The sequence below is a fragment of the Globicephala melas genome, chromosome 7, assembly GCF_963455315.2.
Source record: "Globicephala melas chromosome 7, mGloMel1.2, whole genome shotgun sequence".
NCBI classification, from domain to species: domain Eukaryota; kingdom Metazoa; phylum Chordata; class Mammalia; order Artiodactyla; family Delphinidae; genus Globicephala; species Globicephala melas.
In genome coordinates, this window is record NC_083320.1 from 114810392 (window position 1) to 114834368 (window position 23977).

The following is a 23977-nucleotide window of genomic DNA, read 5'->3' on the forward strand; positions in this document are numbered from 1 at the left end:
TGGGGTGGAGCGGGGGAGAGAAGAAGCAGGTGTCTAGGCCTGAAGCAGGCCTCATTCTGCAGGAAGAGGGAGCAGAGCTTAAATCTAACACAGTTTCGAGTTTGATTATTACACTGGCTGGTGCATTTAGTCACTGAAATGAGACTCGAAAGGGCCCAGAAACACGGTGAGAGGTTCGGGAGATCGTCCCTGGGGATGGGCGGATGACTGCAGAGGCTGCACACCGTGGGGCCTGGCCCTTCAATAACTAGGTCCCTCCAGTCGCCGCGGAGGGCCCACGAGGGCCCCGCTCCGCCGCAGCCCGAGCCGGGTGGAGCCACGGCTGCTGCCACCGCTGCTACCCGAGGCGCAGGCGTGCGGCTGAGAGCGCGCAGGGCCCCCTTGCCACCTCAGGTCTGCTACTCCACCACAGAGCCCCTGCCCCAGCGGGGCACCCCAGCCACTCAGACTGCCAGGGCCACCCCTCCCCTCCGCCGAGCAGCTACAATAATAAATGATAGCTTGCTCCAGACGCCAGACGCTTTAATAGGCCGTTTTTGTGCATTGTCTCCTTTTGTCCTTCTGTCTCACCTGTGAGGTGTTATAATCATCCTCATCTGTCCAGAGGCTCAGAGAAGCTGAGGAACTAGCCCAGCCATTCACTAGCAGAGGTGACTCCAGCTGCATCCTCATCCGAAGTGCGTGCCCAGTTTCAAGGTTCTCTGGGTCCTTTTAGCTCCTTTTTTTTTTTTTTTAAATAATTCAGTAATTTATTTATTTTTGGCTGCATTGGGTCTCCGTTGCTGCGCGTGGGCTTTCTCTAGTTGCGGCGAGCGGGGGCTACTCTCCCTTGCAGTGCACGGGCTTCTCATTGCGGTGGCAACTCTTGTAGCAGAGCACGGGCTCTAGGCGCGTGGGCTTCAGTAGTTGCGGAACGTGGGCTCAGTAGTTGCAGCACACGGGCTCAGTAGTTGTGGCACTCGGGCTCAGTAGTTGTGGCGCACGGGCTTAGCTGCTCCGCGGCACGTGGGATCTTCCTGGACCAGGGCTCGAGCCCGTGTCCCCTACATTGGCAGGCGGATTCTCAACCACTGTGCCACCAGGGAAGCCCTGGGGCCTCTTAGCTCTTATCTGAGCCAGACCTCTTCCTGCCGGAGCCCTGGTGGGCTTGCTGTGTTCCCACTAGTTCCATCTGAAACTTGGAATGTGCCTTTGCTTGGAAAGTATAGGGTGAAGGCTTGCTTCGACTCCACTGTGGTTACTTCTTGGTTAAGTCAGCCTTTGCGACCTGGCCCGGGGTTCTAACCACATTGGACCATGTGATTTCCCGGGAAGAAAACACATGCTGCGTCCTAAATAGCAAATTCCAAACACACTGTTGGAACACAGCTTATTTGTGAGTTAGGAAAGTCTGCCTGAAACGCTTTGATTCCGTGTGACAAGAAAAATAAGCTGGGCTCTTTAGCGTGACTGCTGGGGTTGCTGGTTTAAAATAGCCTAGAAGCAGCGGGGCTATTTCTCACCTTGTTCTTCTTCAAGGGCATTAAATCGCACAGGAGTTTGTGACTGTGGTCTGATAAAGATGTCCGTGGTGCAGCGGGTAAAGGCTGGAGTCGGGTGATGTGCATCTGGTACTGCCCGTGTCCTTGACTAGTTGTGTGGTCCAGGGTGAGCCACTTTACCTCTCCAGGCGACTGCTTCTCCATCTGTAAAATAAGGGGGTTACACAAGAGGGTCCCCAAGCCCCCTTCCTGTTCTCAGATTCGATGAAACGCATAGCCTCTGGTGCGGAATTACAAATGAGGGGCCTGCTCAGAAATCGTGTTCCTTTCTTTTACTGCCTTTGTAATTTTTATCTCTTGGTGGAGGCGTTCTCTTTTAGCTGTGGCAGAAGAGGAAAAGGGAAAGTGAGGTTCTTCTGCATTAAATGGAGCATTTAATGATGGATAAGCAAGAAGACGTGATCTCACGTTGGGTATTTGGCGAATAGATCAGCAGATCCTGGCATCCGAATGACAACCCGCATTGAAAAGGGAGGAACTTGGCTGTCCGGCCCTTCCAGCTGTGAGAGCTTGAAAGGGAAGCTGTAGGGGGAAGGTCTTTCATTTTCCCCTGGAAGCTGGGAGACCGTTCAGCTCAGCACTGCCAACTGTATGATGTGGGCACGCCTGTAAATGAAGCCTTTTTCCTTGAACCTCTTTCAGGCTGCAGTCTCCCCTCTGGCACCTCCAGCCCCTTGGAACAAAGCCTAATGTAAAGTCTGGGTGCAACTCAGACCAGCCTGGGAAAGAATTCGCTCGATAATAGCAGGAAGGCCTTGATATGTCTTCAGTGGCCTTTTTGTTTTTAAAGCTAGGATTTGGTTTGCCCACTTGTTTGTTTTTGCCCTATCTCTTTCAACAAAAAAATGGCTTACAGCAAGGACACAGCAAACTGCTCCTGGGAAGAACAAAAATAAAAATAGAAGTAGAAATTCAGGCCCAAGGAAAATAGCAATAGAAAATCATTATGGGGTGAACTCGGGCCCACCTCAGCTGGATCCAGCAGACTGAACACAGAGCCCCAGACCCTGGGCAGGCGAGAACGGGGAGCCCGGGCAGGTGGGTGCGTGGAGTCACACGTGGGTAAATCTTATGTGGGTCCTGCAAGAATATAGGTTTTTCCAGGAGGAATGTCAACAGGGATTCTAAATGCCAGAAACATGGGCATTTTAGGAACTATGCAGTTTATTCCTTTTGCTCCAATTTCAGATAAAAATTCTGCTTATGATTCCTGTCTCCAATCTGAGCTCTCTCAGATCTGTTGGGGCCCCACCTGTGGATGTGGAAACGTCCTTAGCAACAGCGGAAGGAACCAGTTCAGAGGGCGGCCAGGCAGGTAGGAGCACAGACAGGGGCTTCTGTTAATATGTGCCGGGCACATCCTCCCTTTAAAGTCTGGGGCAAAGGACAGCCATGGGAGAACTGGGTGAGATTCAAGGGAGCTGTGGCTTGAGACCAGACAAACAGCTTGTCAGCAGCCGGGGACCCAAGGAGAAGCTCTTGAATACCCTGGTACTCCATCAGTACCAAGTGACAGATAGTTATAAGCAGAGCTGGCTCCGTGGGCCCGTGACCTGTGCAGTCACATGGGGCCCCAGGCTCAGAAGAGCCCTGTCACTGTCTCAGAAGTCTTCCTAACTTTGAACAAGGGACCCTGCATTTTCACTGTGCGTGAGCTCCACACACTATGCAGCCAGTCCTGAGTATGAGAAGGGCCAGCCGAGGCAGGTGCGTGGCCTCCCTCCTGCCCCGAGGCCCACGGTGCTCTCTGTGAAGAATCCAGTTCAATGGCTCCTGTGTCTTCCGGCCCCTAGAACTGCCTTTCTGTTCCCCAGCCTCCTGCTTCAGGCCTTGGCTAGGTTACAAGTCCCGCATGGCTCTCACTGGGCTGAAGCCAAGGTGTCTTCTAGAGGCCCCGAGGGGAGAATCTGCGTCTGCCTTTTTCAGCTTCAGAGGTCAGCCACACAACTTGGCTCCCAGACCCACCTTCAAGGCGTCAGGGAGAGCCTTCAAGGGCGGGGGAGCCCTCCTCACACGCATCACTACGGCCTCCCTCTTCCACTTTCAAGGACCATTGGGATTATGTCGGGCCCCCCTGCATAATCTCCCCACTTAAGGTCAACTGACCAGTTACCTTAATTCCCCTTTGCTGTACGACCCAACGCATTCGCACTTCTAGGTATTGGGATGTGGACGTCTTTGGTGGCGGAGGGGTGGAGGCGTCACTATTCTGCCCACGTCACTGTATCTTTATCCTCCTTTCTTCAACCCTTGGCATGCTTTTTGCCCAGGGCTTTTTTTTCCATGAAGCTCCTTCATACGAGCCTTAAAGAGAAACTGATGCAAAAAGGAAGGGGAGAAAAAGGTGGGGGGGAGGGATAAATTAGGAGTTTGGGATTAACAGATATACACTTCTGTATACAAAACAGATAAACGACAAGGACCTACTGTACAGCACAGAAACTATACTCAGTACCTTATCATAATCTATAATGGGAACAGAATCTGAAAAAGAATAGATAGATATGTAGACACGTGTGTATATACATATATGTGTACACACACACATATAAAACTGAATTACTGTGCTGCACACCTGAAACTAACACGCCATTGTAAATTAACTGTACTCCAATAAAAATTAAAAATAAAAAAGGGGGGTAGGGAGGGGAAGGAATTGGTGAACATTTTGACAGCCTCTCAATTCACGGTTTTGCATTTTGCTATTCCCTTCACCATCTCCATCTCTTTTTAGCGCTACCATGTCTGACATATTCCAAGATCAGCAAAATTTTAAAGCTAAAAAAATCACTTATGAGAAGGTGGTAGGAATTATGTTCATTGAGCAGGGAAAACAACCAAGGCCCTAGAAAAGGCCTTTTAGAAAGAGAATATAAGAGAGACGCTTGAACAATTGCATTTCTTTTTTTCTTTAATTTTTTAAATGAAGTATAGTTGATTTACAATATCATGTTAGTTTCTGGTATACAGAGAGTGATTCAGTTATACATACAAAGACACACACATATATGTATATTCTTTTTTTAAATTTTTAATTTTATTGGAGTATAGTTGATTTACAAATGTTGTGTTAGTTTCAGGTGCACAGCAAAGGGATTCAGTTATATATATATATAAAATCATTCTTTTTTAGATTCTTTTCTCATAGAGGTTATCACAGAATATTGAGTAGAGTTCCCTGTGCTATACAGTTGGTCCTTGTTGGTTATCTATCTGATATATAGTAGTGTTTGTATGTTCATCCTAAGCTCCTGATTTATCCCTCCCTCCCACTTTTGCCCGTTTGTACAAACCGTAAGTTTGTTTTCAGTATCTGTAAGTCTGTTTCTGTTTTGCAAACAAGTTCATTTGTTTCATCTTTTTAAAATATTAGATTCCACACATGAGTGATATCATATGATATTTGCCATATATATTCTTTTTCAGATTCTTTTCCCTTATAGGTTATTACAAAATATTGAGTATAGTTCCCCGTGCTATACAGCAGGTCCTTGTGAATAACTGCATTTCTGTCTTTCACTTCTGAACGTGAAATGTATGCTCTGGACCAAATGAATTGCCCAAGACCCTTAAATTTCCCTGCAAAGTCACCATTCCATTCCTCCTTCCAAGGCCAGGCCCTCCCTTCCTTTGCTGGGTGAGGGGCTCCGGGGTAAGTGCAATTTTGCGCTTGTGTATTCCTTACCCGGCGGGGTTTTGAGCATTGCAAACAAGAACTCTAGGGCAGATTGCTCAAAGAGGCTCCTGGCTTGGAAAGTGCTGCCAGCTGGCCTCGTACCCGTATCTTTGCAGTAAATTTCTCTCAAGCATATGCACACACAAATACGCCTTCTGTGGAGGACGATGAAATAGTCTTCACCACGGATGCCGGGGGAGAACGTGCTGAACCATGAAACTGCGGCAATGCCTTTGGGTCTGGGTCTGGTGCTTCGTGGGGCAGAGTTTGTTACCACCGTCCCTGTTTCGTTCGTGGATGCATCCGCGCATCTGGGACCTGGATGCTCCGTCGACACTAGGACAGGGCTCACCGCGGGGACAGCGTGTTTTTGTTCCGCACCATCGGTCGGGGCGCCTGCCTGTTGGGCCGCCCAGCCCCTCGGCCGCAGGGCAGTCACTTCTGACCCCCAGCTTCTCCCCTGGACCTGAGACACAGGGAAAGGCTTTGCCACTTGGAGGTCACCCTGCAGGATACCGGGGGCGAGCCCGGCTGCTGCCAGGGCGGGGAGCCAGCGAGCGGAAAGCCCGCCCCTCGTCCAGTGGGCGACGAGCGACGAGCCGCTTCCAGCTGAGCGTGGTGGGTGCTTTCGGATCAGCCGCTGGGGACACCCTGGGGCAGCCGGGAAAGCCTCCAGAGGAGAGGCCCTTGGGTAGAAAGGAGGCATGAGTGGGGACTGCCAGGGGCCAGGGGATTCGTGCAAAGGGCCACAGGTTCAAACCCCACCGTTGCCACCCTGAGAGACACTCGTTCTCTTGGTCTCTTCCTCCAGGGAAGCGTGATCACAGCCTCCCTGCTGTAGGACCCTAGAATTCCCGGCAGTGCAGCCAAAGTCCCAGACAGCCCCCCGTCCAAGTGTAGGGGCACACGTTCCTGGCTCTTCTCTGCCCTCCTTCCCGCCCCGGCGCCTCGTCTGCTTCACACCCGCCTCCCGCCTGGGGTTTGCGCAGCAGCCCTCGCCCGTGTGTTGAGTCCCGTGGGCCTCAGCCAGGGCTCTACCCGGACCCACACCTGGACCCATGACCAGCAGCCTCGGCTTGCCTTCATCGACGGGCCCGCAGTGACCCAGCCTGGCAGCCGGTGAGGCCCAGGGCGCGGAGCCGGCCGGAGGGGACGAGCGCGCATTCCGTGAGCCACCCGCCAGCTCCCGCTGCTTTGGGGAGGTCACCCACGCGTTGTCCCCACCTCCCTTCTTTCCCGTGTCTCGCTCAGAGCCCTGGGCGGAGGATTCATGAGCTCGTGTCTCAGAAATGCTTTGAAGATGAGAAGCCCTGAGCGTTTCCCCAGCAGCCCTCAATTTACTTCTTCAGCGCTCTCTCTGGGTTGTCAAGCCTTTGTAGTTATTCTTATAAATAGCACTCTCTGGCTGCTTCCATTTTTACCACGGCTGCCCTCCTACAGCAGACCAGCCACGGGGCTGGATATGCCCATCCCCCTTCTCTCCACACCCTTCCACTCCTGCAGACCCCACCCTCACTGTCCCTTGTGTGCTCTCAAGGTCACCCACCTCCCTGGTGCCCCGCCACTGATCTACCCCAATGACTCCCAGGGTCCCAATATGGTGACCACCACCCTCCAGCTCTGGCCACTGCCCACCTGCTCAGCCACATACCTGCCTTGTTTCCAGCCCTGGGCTCAGAAGCACCAGGCTCAGTCATGCCCCCAGGCCAGGACAGAAGCCACGTCATAGAAACTGGAAACCGAGCCTGGTGGTAGGCCTGACCAGCACACGGCTGATCAACGGGCATTCTTTGAATAAGATATTTAAACCATGCAAAAGCGTAGGGGGAGACAAATAGCGTATGATATCGCGTATATGTGGAATCTAAAAAAAAAAAAGATACAAATGAACTTATTTCCGAAACAGAGATACACATAGAAAACAAACTTACGGCTACCAAAAGGGAAAGGGGGGAGGGATAAATGAGGAGTTTGGGATTAACATACACACACTACTGTATATAAAATAGATAAACAAGGACCTACTGTACAGCACAGGGCACTCTACTCAATACTATGGGTAGAGTTTACCCTTCTTTAAGGGTAAAGAGTCTGAAAAAGAATAGATGTATGTGTGTGTGTGTGTGTATATATATATATATATATATATATATATATATAACTGAATTGCCGTGCTGTACACCTGAAACTAACACAATATTGTAAATCAACTATACCTTAGAAAAAAAATGTGTGGGGAATAACTTAACAAACCACCTAGCCTATGACAGGAAAAGCTACCTTTATGTCTATGGACCTCTTTTATTTCTCTCTCCTCTCTTATTTACTATCTCTCCCAGAGACAACCACTATCTTAAATTTGGTGTCTGCTATTTCTAGGAAAGTCCTTACACTTTGGTTATATATGTATATATATCTTAATAATAGTAGTAGTATTTTGTGTGCTTTTAGACTTTAGATAAATGTTAATTTACGGTACGTATCCTTATCAGATTTACCTACTGACATTTTAGTCACATATTCAACACACTAACTTTGCTTCTTGATGATTCAGTCATATCTTTTTGTCATAGTCCTTTTTTAAAAATTCAATTTATTTATTTTAGGCTGCATTGGGTCTTTATAGCGGTATGTGGGCTTCTCATTGCGGTAGCTTCTCTTGCTGCAGAGCATGGGCTCTGGGCACACAGGCTTCAGTACTTGTGGCATATGGGCTCAGTAGTTGTGGCACATGGGATCAGTAGTTGTGGCTTGTGGGCTCTAGAGAGCAGGCTGAGTAGCTGTAGTGCACGGGCTTAGTTGCTCCGTGGCATGTGGGATCTTCCCGGACCAGGGCTTGAACCCATGTCCTCTGCGCTGGCAGGCGGATTCTTAACCACTGCGCCACCAGGGAAGCCCCTGGCATAGTCTTAACAAGAGTCACATTGACCAATGACATAACAAGAGGGGGTGATGGGAGCCCTGTAGGCTGCAGGAAGGAGTATTTTATCACTGATGTTCTTTAGAACTGCTGGTACATGCTGGTAACAAAAAGCTGACTGACTTTTAGTGGTGTCTTAGCTCAGGCTGCTGTAACAAAATACCACCGACTGGGGGGCTTAAGCAACAGACATTTACTTCTCACAGTCCTGGAAGCTGGAAGTCCAAGGTCAGGGTGCCAGCAGATTCAGTTCCTTCTTCTGGCCTTTTCACTGTGTCCTCACATGGCAGGGGGAAGGGAGAGACAGAGACAGAGAGAGGGAAACAAGCTCTCTGTCCTCTCTTCTTATAAGGGCACTAATCCCATCATGCGGACCCCATCCTCGTGACCTCGTTACCCAAAGGCTCCACTTCCAAACACCATCGTACTGGAGATTAAGGCTTCAACTTATGAATCTTGGGGGAGGGACACATTTCAGCCTATAGCAAATGGTTTTATTATTTGTTTTTAAGTTCTTTACAGACAACGTACCCCTTACTGCCTGCGGCAGGGAGCAGAGTTCAGTACGCAGCTGTGGCATCCGGAGATGTCCCGGGAGAGGAAGCAGTTTGTGTAAGGGGCTCTGCGGGGGGTGCGGGCACACACAGGTTGAGTCGGGGGCTCAGTATGGCTGTGCCCCCTACTGTGAGCGTGTGTGACTTCTTGTGACATTTCAGATTAAAAGACACCCGGGAAACACATCTGCCAAATGCAATGTGTGGGTCTTGTTTAAACCCTAGTTCAAACAAACCAACTGTAAAATAGTCACCTTCAGAGCAGCTGGGAGAATTTGACTGTGTATTGGGTAGTGCGCGAGCACAGGGAACGTTTGCTCCTTTCGTTAGGTGTGTTAATGTGTGAACACAGGGGGGAGCAGTTTGAATATACTTGTTATGTAAGAAAATGTCCTTATTCTTGAGAGATACATACTGAACTCATTTAAGCAACACCAGGAGGGCTCGGATTTTTTCCCACAGAAACAAAAGAAGATGAAACAAGTATCGTGGAGTGGCAATCATTGTCAAACCGAAGTGATGGGTGTTTTGGGTGTTTATTGTACTGTTTCTCTGAGTTGGGATCTAGCCAGCGGGCAAAACCCACTGGGATATTTAAAGCAGTGGGACTTAGGCGAGGTACTGGTCACACCGTGGGGATGGGAGAGTTAGGGTTAGGGCTAGGAAGCCAACAGAGAACCGAGACCAATGCCAGCAGCTGCCGGCCCCGGGCCAGAGAGCAACACAGAAAGGTGATGTCACTGGGCTCAGGGGTTGGGGCCACTGAGCAAAGTGGAAACCTCAGCAGGCCTTCTGGGGACACTGGAGCCACGGTGGAGCTACAGTTGCGGTGGGGACAGGACCCGAGGTCAAAAGGGAGAGGAAAACCCCTGCTTTTCCCTTCCTCCCAAGCCCGACTCTGCTGCCGGGGCCTCTCAGCCAGGCTCAGGCTGCAATCACAACAAAGCCAGCAGGGGTCACCGCCGGGACCCAGGGCAGAGCAGGGGTGAGCAAGTGGGCTGGCTCTCAGGGCAGACAGGGCCAGGGCCTGCACAGAATTCCCTTACATTTGTGCATGTTTTTCAGAAGAAAAGGAAAAGAGACCTCTCCCCTAAGCACTGCTGGCACAAGACCTCTCCTGCCCTAGTGAGCTCTGGACGGCAGGGCTCCTGGGCCACAAGACCGTGAGTTCCATTTGAAGACACCTGCTTTTGCTCAGATTATGCCTTGCTGGCAAATAAAGCAAGAACACCCCTGTGTCGTCACAGCCTGTCGACGAGGACCCAGAAAGACTCAGCCGCCGTCACTGCAGGAAACTGTAGGTGTATTTTCTGAGCTTTGGGAGGCTGTGAGATTGGGCCCAAAGCCCCGCAGTGGTCCCGCAGGTGACCAACCCCCAATCCATTTCCCATCTTCCTGCTTGATTTTTTTCCTGATGACGAGGTGCCCAGCTACAAAATCCACTTCCCCCAGTTCTCTCGGAGTTACTAGTGTCTATGTGACCGAGTTCTGGCCTATGTGATGTAGGCGGAAGTCCTGAGGAAGGGTGATCCTTCTAGGACAAAAAGGCCAGTCTCTTTGCCTTTCCTGCTTCTTCCTGTTTGAAATATGGATGCAATGGCTGGTGCTGTGGTAGCAGTCTTGTGACCTTGAAGACTAAGTTAGATGCTGGAGCAAGGAGTCTGGGACAAGGATGACATCTTTGAGCAGCTGCACCAGCCCTGGACTGCCTGGTCCTGGGCTTCTTGTTAGGTGATTAAAATCCATCCTTACTTATTGAAGTCACTGTTGGGCTTTCTGTGATTTGTGGTTGAACATGTATCTTGACTGAAAGCAAAGGAATATGCTTTTACTCAGCAGACGGAAAAGAAGGAAGTAAAGAAGTCGGCTCCCCAGGAAGAGACTAGCATTATCTCTACATACGATGCTAAGCACACAGCAGATGCTCAAGAAATATAAACCAGTAAATGGGTGAACTGATATGGCCAGTGGACGGCCACCTGGGCAGTGACCCTGAAGAGTGAAGGCTTCTGGTAGTGAGGCCACCTCTTCCACTGCCTCAAAGGAAACCAGTCCGAACATTGCCAGGATACCCGATGTTATCACGTTATCTGGAGATAGGAAATTACTTCCTGAACATCCTGGGGAAAATGCAAATAGTGTACGTGGAAGGAAAATACATAAATTTGTTCATCACCCAACAGATAACAGAACTCTGAGGGGATAGGTGTGGCACACACACCCTAAGGTGACCCCCAGTGAATCACAGCCTGGGTGCGGGTGGAACCTGGGACTTGCCTTTAACCAACAGGATATGGCGAAAGCGATGGGCTGTCAGTCCTCTGATAAATTACATCATACGGCAGAGTGATCATACATGTGTGTGTGCACACGACACACACAGACTCACACACACACACACACACACAGTCACAGCTCTGAGCAGGCTGGAGTGAGAGAGAGATTCCTTCGTGGTGACTCTGAGGAAGGAAGCTGCCATGTGGTGAGAGGGCCACTTGGCAAGGGAGTGTGGGCGGCTTCCAGGAGCCGAGAGGATCACGCGCTGCCAGCCAGCACGAGAACAAGGACCTTAGTCCTGCAGCTAAGCAGATGGGCTCTGCCAGCAAGCAGAATGAGCCTGCAAGGCACTGAGGCTGGTGGACAGCTCGGGCCGAGGCTCTGAGGCCAGCCCTGGTCAAGTGTCCAGGTAGGAGTGCAGCCCCTCCTGCACCTTGATCACAGCCTGCGAGTCCCTGAGCAGCAGACTCAGCTGGGCAGTGCCCAGAAGTCCGAGGTAATAAATCCATGACGTCCCAGGCCACCGCCTGAGGAAATCCCTTACACAGCAATAAAAGCTGGTCCAGCGGCCTAGAGAACGAAGACCCTCCTGTGAAGCAGAGGCGGCCGCACAGTGCTGCTGGGACCCAGCCTGGGGAGGGCAGGTCTGGGCACAGCATCCATCTGTTCACCACTGACTTGTCAACAGCCTATTAGGGGCCACTGCTATGTGCCAGCCGTAGGTCACGGCACGAAGCGTTGCCTCTCACACCCCGTCTCTTCTTCACCATGCAGCTGCTGCAGTAAGTCCACTCCAGACAAGGCAGCCGAGTCCCCACTGTGACCTGACACAGGGCCGGACGCTTCACAGCACAGACTCGTCAACCATCACAGTGACCCTGGAGGCAGGGGTTTATATCATCACTGCACAGAGTTGCATAACGTCACATAGCGGTACAGCTGGGATTCTAAGAAGTTAAGTCAGTCCCTCCCATTCTAAGTGGGGTTAGAATATCGCGTTGGGAAAAATCAGGTCATCTGAGCTCACGTGGCCCCCTCCTCTTCTCAGAGGCTCATTCTTAAAAGAGTTAAAATATTATGCATTAAAAGTTGCAATCTAGTAGTAACTTATGGCAGTTTAAAAATGGAATAGGGACTTCCCTGGTGGTGCAGTGGTTAAGAATCCGCCTGCCAACGCAGGGGACATGGGTTTGAGCCCTGGTCTGGGAAGATCCCACATGCCACGGAGCAACTAAGCCCGTGAGCCACAACTACTGAGCCTGCGAACCACAACTACTGAGCCCGCGTGCCACAACTACTGAGCCTGCGTGCCTGGAGCCTGTGCTCCACAACAAGAGAAGCCACCGCAATGAGAAACCCATGCACTGCAATGAAGAGTAGCCCCCGCTCGCCACAACTAGAGAAAGCCCACGCGCAGCAACAAAGACCCAACGCAGCCATAAATAAATAAATAAACTTTAAAAAATAAAAACGGAATACATATCTAGTGTGCCTTTTTCACTTTTCCTTTGTCAGCATCTTCTTCCCTTCCATAAAGGCATGATTAGAATGTTCCTTCAAACGCTTTCTAAATTTGAATCTGGTGTCGACATTCCTGTTGACTGCATTCTGCTGCATGGCTGTGAGGGTGCAGTGAAATGATGCAGATGAAGCACCAGGCCTTTTTTCCCTGTACACAGCTTTGTATTCTTCTCTCTACACTTAACATGTGTGTCACTCAGAGCCCTGGAAGGAAAAGCATTTGCTCTGATGGTTCAAACGGAGAGCCGCTTAGTGAAGGACGACTTGCAGAGACATGGACAAGTTTACCTCCTCCGTTTTAAGGGAACAAACGGAGGATGTTGAGGCACCCAGGAGCTGTCCAGAGCAGAGAGCTCTTACCACCCTCAGGGCCAAAAGGGCAAGAGAAGAAAATGGAGGTATCAGAGTCCAGAGAGGGTGCAGACTTAGACGGGCTGCCCAGAGGGAGCTGTAGTCCTGGAGGCATCTGAGGCAAGGAGAGAGTGGAGAAGACCCTGCCCAGCCTCTCTCCTCCCACGCCTCCCTCTGGTGTGTCTGACTTGCAGCCAGAAGCAAAGGGAACTGGGATGAAGCAGTGCACTGGGGTGCAGGGCAGAGCAGAAACGGATTCTGGAAAGACACATGGAGAATTAGCATATGATATTATGAGCCTTATCCTATGTCATTAGAGATTTCTTGAAGACAGTGCTCTTAGAGTTGATTTACAATGTTGTGTTAGTTTCAGGACTGCAGCAAAGTGATTCAGATATATATATATATTCTTTTTCATATTCTTTTCCATTATGGTTTATTACAGGATATTTTCTATAGTTCCCTGTGCTACACAGTAGGTCCTTGTTGTTCATCTATTTTATATATAGTAGTTTGCATCAGCTAATCTCGAACTACTAATTTATCCCTCCTCCACCCCCTTTCCCCTTTGGTAACCATAAGTTTGTTTTCTATGTCTCTGAGTCTGTTTCTGTTTATTTTTTAAATAAATGTATTTATTTAATTTATTTATTTTGGCTGCATTGGGTCTTCGTTGCTGCGCGCGGGCTTTCTCTAGTTGCGGCGAGCGGGCTTCTCGCTGCAGTGGCTTCTCTTGTTGTGGAGCATGGGTTCTAGAGCACAGGCTCAGTAGTCGTGGCTTGCGGGCTTAGTTGCTCCGTGGCATGTGGGATCTTCCCGGACCAGGGATTGAACCCATGTCCCCTGCATTGGCAGGCAGATTCTTAACCGCTGCACAACCAGGGAAGCCCTCTGTTTCTTAAATAAGTTCATTTGTGTCATAGTTTAGATTCCACATATAAGTGATATCATTTGATATTTGTCTTTCTCTGACTTACTTCACTTAGTATAATAATCTCTAGGTCCATCCATGTTGCTGCAAATGGCATTATTTCATTCCTTTTTATGGCTAATATTCCATTGTACACATGAACAACATCTTTATCCATTCATCTGTCGATGGACACTTAGGTTGCTTCCATGGAAGACAGGGTTCTCAATGGCTAAGAATTATTTCATCATTTGGTCGGTCTATGACTTATTAGTAGTAGTAGCAGCAGCAGTGGTATTAGAAGATACTTAGATTGGTCTCTGCTCAATTACTACAACCAGCATCTTTGCCCGGAATTATTTTTCTACAACTGCCATGTTAAGTGACTCAGTCCATGGAGGTCTCTCCACAGTCTGCAGGCTTGGAGAGCCCAGGTGAGAACACTCCCCAGCCATCCCGGGATCCCTGGAAACCACTCTGGGTCATCACCTCTTACCTTTCGAATCACGAGTCAGGAGGCGGCTTGGGCGGCCCCTGAAGGAACTGTTCTTCAGAAAACGCAGGGCTGGATTCAGCGCTGGGGGAGGGCGGGGGGGATGCCTTGGGGTGGGCCCTCGAAGACTATTAAATGCCAGGAGACTCAGCATCCTGGCTTCCACCCACCCGGCTGCTCCCGGGGGCTCCTGGGCCCCGGGCTGTGGCGAGCTTGCGCCCCCTGCCGGCCAGCCAGGCATCTGCGAGAAACGTTGCCAGCGCCGGTCCTGCAGGCGCCAAGCACCAGCCACCTTGAGCACAGTCCCTGGCATGAGCGCGGGCTCTGGAACTAGTCCCCTGAAGAGCTCCCACAGGGCTCTGAGCACCTGAGGGATGCTTGGATTCACATCCCTGGGGACGAGAACTGTCTTGGTTAGAGCAGGATCTCTCGGACACTGGTGGAAATGTAAACGTGCATACATATCAAGAACCTTCAAAATGTTTTCAATACTAATTAATTAATTAACTTGGTTGTACCGGGTCTTAGTTGTGGCTCACTGGCTCCTTAGTTGTGGCATGCGAACTCTTAGCTGTGGCATGCATGTGGGATCTAGTTCCCTGAGCAGGGATCGAACCCTGGCCCCCTGCACTGGGATCGCGAGTCTTAACCACTGCGCTACCAGGTTCTTCGAGTCCCAAGAACCTTCAATTTTTGATCCAGCCTCACCTCCTGCAGGAAGCCTCCCGTGTCCACATACCCCCAACACCCCAGTGCAATCTATGCCCCTTTCCCTGCAGCGTTTTTGCTTGTCTCTGACCCAGGTCAAGAAGAGTAAATTTATTTTGCTCTGTTTTTGAACTCCAATTCACCAAGTATTTGTAGCAACCTGATTTCCATCATTTCAGGGTTTCTCTCTGCCCTCTCCTTGGGATTATGTCCTCGAGGCAGGTAGAGGGAAGAGGGAATGCTCATGAAGCCAGGACAGACGGTGTGCAGCCACCGGGCCGCCTCCTGTCATCTGTCCTTGCAGGCAGCACGCAGGGAGTCCCCACCGAGAGGGCCCACGTTCCCGCTAGCGGACGCCTTCGCTGGTTACCTCTGGATTCCCGGGAATCTGCCTGCGGCTCCATCACTTCACAGGGGCACCTGGTTTTCTGAAAGGACAGCTAAGGAAAAGAAAAAGCTCAGCTCTTTTCAACTTCTTCCCTCCCCACACCCAGTGCCTCACAGGTTGATGAGGGCAGGTCCGCTCTGCCCTCACATCCCACTGCCCCAGCTGGTCCTGCCACAGCCCAGGGCCAAGGTCCGCCTCTCACCTCCGCTCCAGTTCCTCCGCAGGGAATCAGCTCCCACTCCCTGGTGGTTTCCTCCCAGATCTTTTGTCTGCTCCCAGTGACTCTCTTCCCCTAATGGTCTGGGAGGAAGCGACTGCTTTTATTCTGCTTTCTGCTCTGTATATCTGCCTGTCTTTCCAGAGGGCCGGGGCACAGCGGCTAAATGGGGAGAAGCACGGAAGGAGAGTAAAGGAGGGGGTGGAAGAGAGAGCTTGTTTCCTAAGGCACGCCCCCCGCGTCCCTGCCCTCCCTCACCCCTCCTGTAGGGTCGGGGCTGCAGAGGGGACTTGCCCTCTTAGAGCTCTGAGCTGCAGGGCCGTGCCTGCTGTCAGGAGCTATCTTCAGACGACCAGAGAGAGCAAGGAGGGAATCCGCTCGTGAAAGAGAGAGACCGAGAAGGTGAGCGGCAGAGAGAAGAGCGCAGGGAGAAAAGAGATCTGCCGCGAGCTGGGGCCCTTCGGTGAGACCTTGAACATGTGCTTCAGTTTCGCCTGGAGCCAGGTCTGACCACGGGCCGCCCCAGGGTAAGCAACTGGAGATTCATTCCCTGTGGACCAATACTCCAAGACGAGATCAGCAGGACAATCGAGAGAGGAGGCTGGGCCCTGCCCCACAGAAGATAAGAGACCACATACTCCTCATTCTCGAAGTCAAGGAGACATTCCCGGCTAGGAAGCTCCTTGGAGGTCAAAAAGGGAGGGGCACCGCCCCGCAGTAGGTGATGGCAACTCCCCATAGGCCTCTGCGGTGGAATCCACCTCGGCTAAGAGATGCGCACGCACAGGCCAGGACCCTGAGATAAACGAATACGGACACAGAGGCAGGCAGAGCGAGATGACTGGCCAGAGGAAACCCGGCAGAAATGCCCCATAAAAGTGATTCAAATGGCCACAAGGGCGCGACTCTCTCTCTGAGCCCGCCCGTGTGTCTATCCACACGTACTGCACTCTTCTTTTCTCCTAATAAACACTTCGCTTCTCTACCTTCTGTCTTTGTGGGAATTCTTTTCTGCAAAGCTGAAGGGCCAGGGCCTTGTCACTGACCGCTGGTCAGGTGGCTTGGATTCGGTGCTCTCACCTCCACGACCCGACCTCAATCTCTGGCCGGGAACCGAAACCCTGCTTCAAGCCGCTGCAGGCTGAGGCCAACCAAGAACACACTGAGTCCGGGAGGGGAGCCAGAGGAAATTCTGGTCTTTGCAGCTGACGTTGCCCCATGAGCCGTGGCTCCGCGGCGGGTGTGACGTGGGCCGGCATGTAACCTCTGAGGAGTCCAGAATTTCCGCTTTGTGTGCTGCTGTGAGGATAAATGAGCACAGATGAGCAGGGACCACAGGCTACTTGTTGGCAGATGCAGACGTGCATGCCCGCCAGGTGGACAAGCCTGGTTTGAGTGTCTGGGGACGCCTCGGCCAGCGCCGCGGGACCCTCAGGCTCCCAGCCAGCACAAGGAAACTGCGGACTCAGGGATGCGTCACCTCAGGAGCCTGCAGACTCCTGCACGGCCCCCTCCTGTCCCCGCCCTCCTTCCATGGCCTGTGTCCCCATCTCCCGGTTCCGTCCACCCCGAGGTCCGGTCACCAGAACCAGCGAGCCAACAGCCAGCTTCTTTTCCCCGCTGTTCAACCAGAATTTCTAGAGATTCTCTCCTGCAGCGGCAGCAATGCTGGGTGCTTGCGTACAAGGGGACGAAACAGGCACCTCAGGAGAAGGAGAGAGACCGGGAGGCTGCCCGCAGAGGAGCCCCCAGGCTGGCAGGAAGGGGAGGGCTGCATTGCACAGACAGGGGGCGGAGAGCAGGCCAGAAGGCTGCAGAGGAAACGCCTGCAGGTGAGGAAGACAGCCCGGGGTTACATGGAGCTGGTGACCAAGGCAGGCGGCGGACGGAGCAGGGGCAGAAGCCCTCCACCCCTCCAAGTCTGTGGTTTCCCTGGCTTGCGGCAGTTCCGTTCAAGCGCAAGCTGGGTGAGACGGGCACCCCTGGGGGCCGCGCCTTTGGATGTCCCCAAGGTGCGCCGGGCGCTCAGCACCGGCCTGCAGGTGGCCGCTTCAGGCCACAGGCAACCGTGGGGAGTTTCGTCCAGGCAGGCTGCTTCCCTGGCCAAAGACAGCTGACTCCAAGCGCAGAGCGCAGAGCAACGAAGGCGCCCCAGCGAGGCGGGGGCGCTGAGCTTCGCCCCCCTCGGCTCTCGCGGTATCTCCCATTCCTGCTGCCCCAGGCGTGCCAGGCTCGCCCCTGCCCCCGGGCCTTGGCCCGGCCCCTACCTCTGCTGGGAACGCCCCCCACCCCCGTGTCCACTTGGCTCCCTCACTCCGTTCAGCTCTGCCCCAAGGTCCCCTCCTCCATACGGACCTCTCTCGGCCACTCTCACCCCCCGAGCCGGCACCTCTGCCTCCTTGTCCCACAGCAGCCCTGCGCGTGGCCTCGCAGGCTCCACGACGGCCTGTTCCTTGCTTACTGTCTGTGCCCCTCAGGGAATATAAAGGCAGGGATGTTTCTCCATCGCCATGGTTGCAGGGCCCAGAACACAGCCTGGTGCATGGTCAGGGCTTGAGAATTGTGTGCTGATGGATGGAGGGTTGGGCCACCCCCGTGGTCACCGTGAGGTGGGTGACAATACTGGCGACTGACGGTTCCCCGGGTCAGTCCTAGGACACACAGGGCTCTCAGCAACGAACTCAGCTGCTGTCCACCCAGCCCCAGCTCCCAGGGCACGGCCCCTCGGGTCGGATCTCGCCCCTTGGGCCCTGGGATTTCCAGACACGCCCCATCCAGGCTGCCCGGCTCCTGCATGTATTTGCTGCCTGCCTCCTCGGCTGGGCCCTGGAGGGTGCTCTGTGGACCTGGGCGTGAGGTGGTGCCGGCCTGGGCCAGCCCTGACTCAGGGCACCCGTGCACGTCTTGTCTGGCAAGTCCTGCTGTCCTAGGTCCCAGGCCAGGCTGGGGCACGGTAAGAGGGGTGTGGCTGCAGAGTTCCCATCCCCAGAAACCCGGGCGATGAAGCTCCGCCAGGTCCGAGGCTGGCTGGGGACTCAAAGCACGTGCGTGGCCCAAGGCTCCCGCCCCTTCTGTTACACCCCATGTGAACGCTGCAGAACCACTCTCTTCTCAGGTAAACAGGCTGACTGTGTACAATCTACTCATGACAGTGTGTGAAGTTCAAAACACGTGAAAGTGTTTGTAAGCTGATGCCTGCATCTTACGAACCTGGACTTTTCCCCAGAGCCGTGCACTGCGACGGTACCCAGGGGTGCTCAGTAAATGCTTTGGGGTGTGGTGGCCCTCAGGCCCACAGGGGGTCCTCCCCTCTTGGGGCTTCCTCTGGCCTCTCCACTCTTGCCCACCCCCGCTCCCACCTAGAGCCTGCCAGGTGCTCAGCCAGGTGGCCGAGAGGCAGGGAGGCTCGCCCCGCTCGCCAGGCGCCAGGCGTTCACAGCCCAGTTGGGACAGACTGACAAGGGACCAGACGGGGTGCAGTGTGAAGAGTGCAGTGGAACGTGCCAGGCTGCCATGGGAACGGGGCGGGGGTGGTGCTCGAACCGCGTGCAGGAAGACAGCCCCTCAAGTCTGCTTTCAGCGTTTCAGAGCTGGGTGTGAAGGCGGGTGGCGGGGGGGGGGGACCCGGCCGGTTCTGTTCGCATTCCAGGGCTGTCACCTTAGTTGAGCTTATGCTCTTCCAATGGAAAAAAAAGAAAGGCACAAAGACCTTCTCACACACCCATAAACGAGGCATTTCTAGCGGCTCTGTCTTGCACAATCACTTCTTGACGTTTGTTTTCAGAAAGGCTTTGCGGCATCAGCTGACACCAGGCTGTGAGGGTCTGAGCGGTAAGAATTTGCAGGATTTGCAGGCTGCTTCCGTGAGCAGAAGCCTCACCTCCTATTCATGAGCGCCTCGCACCCCCAGTGAACATGAACTGTCTAAGCCAAGAGAGTTTGACTCTTGTAGTTGGGCTCTTCCGTGTGGTCTAGTGGCAGGAAGGAGGACTTTAATTCAGTGGTAACAAGTAACCCCCAAATCTGGGCTGTAAAACCACGCGGGCTGGGTAAAGGGGGGATGGAGACCCCTGGCTGTCAGATACTTTCCCAGGGAAGCGACCCCTCATGGCTCACAGCCGCCCTCAAAGGGGGAGGGAGCAGGTGGGGACAGCACCTCGGCCACAGCGATACACAAATGCACACAGCACAACCCACTCCCAGCAGTGACGGGTGTGTGAGCTCATCTTGTGCTGGAGAGACACCCTGCGTGTGTACCTCAGCGGTGATGTCTAACACCGGTAATTTGAGTTCACTAACACTGTTATCACACTGCCGACAACAGCAACTGTTCTCATCTGACTCTGATTGCTCGGTGTCCAGTGAGCACAGGATTGAGGTCAGAGGAGACGAGAGAGGGAATAAGGTCCGGCACTGAGAGATCACTCATAAACTCAGCAGGGGAACTCGGTTTTAGGGGGACTGTGTTTCAAAGAGAGACCTCAGGCCAGCATCATATCCCCAGAGGACAAAGCAGTGACCTGGCGACTGAAATGCTCTAGTCGGGGTTCCTGGGTGCCCCCCGCGCTACTCCTCCGAATCTGTTCACCACGGATGTCCCAGGAGGGGTTGGGGCTCCCTGGGGTCTGCAGGAGGCTTTGCTGCTTCACAAAAGGGTGCTGCTGTCCCAGCTGTGGAAACCCAGGGTGATCCCTGCTTCCCCGGTGAGGCTGCAGCCTTGACAGAGGAAACAGCACAGGCATCATGTCAGGGCTCCGGGGGGCCCGTGGTGGCTGCACCAGCAACAGCTGTGTGTCCATGGGCAAGTTCCCTAGCTTCTCTGAGCCGCTGCTTCCCAACTGGACCAGGGGCGTAATCCTGCATCTCTTTAAGGGGGTTGCGGTCATTTAAGTAGATAATGTAAGGCAACAGCCGGAGTGGAGCGGCTGCTTCCTACGTGCGGGGGTGATACTGATCTGTGGAGGGAGCTCCACGGGGGACTGGACAGGGCAGGCCTAGGGGACGACTGCCCGCCAGGCCCTGGGGAAGCCAGGGGGCTCTGCCAGCTTTGCGGAGGGCCGGCCCAGCGTCAGGCCAGGCAGGGGCAGGGGGCCGTGGGCCTCGTGCTCTCACAGGCCTCCTGCCTGCTGGGCTGCCTCGGCTGTCCCTGGGCTTCTTGCCCCCGCCCTTCCCCTGCATTCCTCAGGTTAACGTAGCCTCTGATACCTTGGCTCAACTGAAGACCTCATCAGGAGGCAAACCAGAATCAATTGGTGTGTATGCAAGCCCGCAGGCTTACGCAGCAGATGGCTCCTGGCACTCGCTCGGCCTGCAGGGGGAGCCTTAGGGCCCAGATCCAAAACGGGTTGGACAGGAGCTGGAGGCGGGAAGCGCTGGGTCTGCAGGAGGGGCGGTGCGGGCGGGGGCGCAGCTCTGGCCTGATTCCCACTGGGGCTCTGAGATGTGCCCCTCTGCCACCCGGGGCGTCTGACAAGCTTCCTCGGCAGGGGCCCAGTCCAGGTCTCAGGCCTGGGACACCCTCCCTCTGCAGGCGCCCGCACAGGGCAGTCAGCCGGTCCAGACCTTGCGGGCTGATGCCGAGGCAGCCTTCAGCTGCCGCTGGGAGCAGTGTCCGAAGGCACTGGGCCCGCTTTGGAGGTGCTTTATCCAGAGGGGACAAGACTGGGGTTTAGACGCCTTGCTCAGCAGCCACTCCCCCGTGCACCCCTGAGAAACGCGGGCTGAGCCAACCCTCACAGGCCAGCACCGCTGGGGTCTGTCTGCCCGTTTGTCACAGGCCTTCCCGCCAGTCGCTACTCAGTCCTGGATTTGGCCGACACTTCCTGAACCCCGAAGACGATGCCAGGTCCAGGGAATAAAGGCTGGGGTGGCCCGGTGGCTGCCCCTAGAGAGGCCGGGGGCTGGTGGAGGTGTCAGACACACGAATGAGGCTCTGCCGGGGGGTGAGAGCTCTGTGCAGGGCAGTACTGCCAGCCCGACCCCCATCACAACCACCGGAGACATTTCCAAAGGCTCCGCGTGGCATCTCGGGGAATACAAGTCATCCTGCACTTCCTTAGCTTTAACTCTGTGCCAGGCACTGTTCGAAGTGCTTTACAAGTACCAACTCATTAACCTCTTAAAACTCCAGGAGATGGGCGTTGCCATTATTCCCATTTACAGACGGGAAACCAAGGTACAGAGAAGGTAAGTAATGTGCCCGTGGTAGTAAGCTGCACAACCAGGCTCTGGGCTGGTCCTGAGGCTAAAGGCTTCCTGGAGATGCACCTGCAGGGTCAGCCCCTGGCCGAGGCCCCCCGCCCCCCGTCGACCCCAGTCTCCCAGGACCCTGATTCCCGTGTTTTCTTACCTAAGCACATCGACAAAGACACACTTACTTCAGGCCACAGGGCTGCGCACAAGCAGTGGGAACCAGAAGGGGCCTCCAGTTGGTGTGCTCAGCTCTGAAGGGGACCCGCTCAGGGCAGGTAAGCTCAGCGACCCAGGAAAGTGAGGGAGACCCTCTGCTGGGGAAAAGGCCTAGGATCCACGTGTGGATAATGTAGGGAAAATTCAAAACTGATATTGAGTGCTTGGAAAACCGAGCCAGAAAGCAGATACAGGGCGTCCAACAGATTGTGCTGTGTGAGAGCCTAATTACAGTCATGCTGGAAATGTCTGTGTTGAACTAGCCGGTCAAAGGGTCAGTGTCAAGGTATCAGACTCTGGTTGGTCTTGTTTGGTGACAGCAGTAAAGTCTATCAATACAGAGGGTCTGACTATAAAGCAATGATATTGCTGTCTGTGCAGCGTGTGGATGCCCGGCTACTCCTTCCCTCCACGTAGGCTCTGGCCCCAGCTGAGCACCCTCCAGCCCTTGACAAGGTCGGCAGTGCCCAGCAGGGGCAACTGTCCCTGCAGCAGGTCGGGGGAGGGGTATGTGCAGGTGGGTGACAGCATGAGTCGATCCACTGATGCAGTTTACCTCTGACTTGTAGAGGGCCCTCTGGGGAACAAAGGCTGTACGGGGGTGGGATTGGAAGAAGTCCAGAGTCAGGATGGTTTTGAGTCCAGGTGGCCCCAGGAACTGCAAAAGATAAGCTTGTGTCCCCCAGGCCTGCTGGATCAGCAGGATCAAGCCTATGGGCACAGCTACTCATCCCCATTGGCCTTTGCTCTGAACAATCTGTGGGTGCTGCCTCAATCTGGGAACTCTCAAGCTCCCAGTGCATTGAAAGGCTTCAATCACCAGCATCATCATCACCACCACCATCATCATCTCCATCATCATCACCATCATCACCACCATCGTCATCACCACCATCATCTCCATCATCACCGCCATCATCACCGCCACCATCTCCACCATCATCTCCATCATCATCACCATCACCATCATCACCACCATCATCACCACCATCATCGCCATCATCACCACCATCATCATCACCACCATCATCTCCATCATCATCATCTCCATCATCACCACCATCATCATCATTAACAACAAAACTGCATTTCCAAGGAGGCATAATCAATAAGGAAGGAGGGATGTCCAGGAGACAGGAGGAGAATGGGATCCAGTGTCTGTGAGCTCTGCAGCAGAGAGAAGGGCAGACCTCAGTCACCCATCTATCAACCCGGAACCCAGGAGACATTCCTGACCCTTGACCTCTGACCTTCCTCTGCCACACCCCCCAGACCCAGTCTATCACCGAATTTCACCCATACTGCCTCCTAAATGTAGTCTGAGTCTTGCCTCTTTCCACCTCCACTGCCAAGTTCAAGCCAGCCTCATGTCTCCTCTGGTATCGCAGTGCCCCCCCGCCCCCTGCCCCGCAAACTGGTCTCTCTGCTCCTGCCTGGGCCTCTCAACCCACTGTCAACAATAATAATTCTTCATGTTAAGCTTTCCCTGTTCAAATCACTGTGGGCTTTCAGTCTCCCAGTTGGGCTCTGGCTGACACAAAAACCACACAAACTGTCTTGTTTCTAGCTTTTGTACAAGCTATTCCCATAGGCTGTCTCTGGCTAACATGGTCCAGTGGCTAAGAACACAACCTCTAGGGCCAGACCACCTGGGTTCAGACCCCAAGTCTAGCACTGGCTGGAGGAAAACCACTTCATCTGTCTATGCCTGGATCTTCCCATCTGTAAAATGGGGATAAGAGGCCTGTTGCAGGCATAACGTGAATTAACACATGTAAAGGGTTTGGCACATCTGTGTTATATACGTATCTAATATTAACTATCAGCACTGGGTTCTTTCAACTCACACCGAGGGTTTCAGCAACAGGGGCCCCTCCTCTGGGGAGTCCTTTCTGGCCACTTCCAGCCCAGGCTGAGTTAGACACCCTCCCTTGTGCTTCCACACTAACCTTCACTGCACCGTGTTGTCACTGCAGGTTTACTTCTGCAGGTCTGCGAACCCCAGAGGCAGAC

At 53.5% G+C, this 23977-nt stretch overlaps 1 protein-coding gene across 18 annotated transcripts in view; it reads right to left on the reverse strand.

Moving 5' to 3' along the window:
• Positions 1 to 719: 719 nt before the first annotated feature.
• The window catches only part of TMEM177 (transmembrane protein 177), a 34230-nt gene continuing 10972 nt past the window's right edge, over positions 720 to 23977 (reverse strand). For 3 of the 18 annotated variants that reach the window (XR_009564670.1, XR_009564667.1, XR_009564668.1), the window contains 3 exons: positions 5227 to 7081; positions 3655 to 3857; positions 720 to 2418 (listed from right to left, as the gene is read on the reverse strand). The gene's annotated coding sequence lies outside the window, so the exon portion shown is untranslated. Of the gene's footprint in view, positions 2419 to 3654; positions 3858 to 5226; positions 11847 to 12008; positions 12026 to 15321; positions 16856 to 23977 lie in introns of those variants that run through there. The other 15 variants (XR_009564663.1, XR_009564662.1, XR_009564659.1 and 12 more) reach the window with 15 other exon arrangements.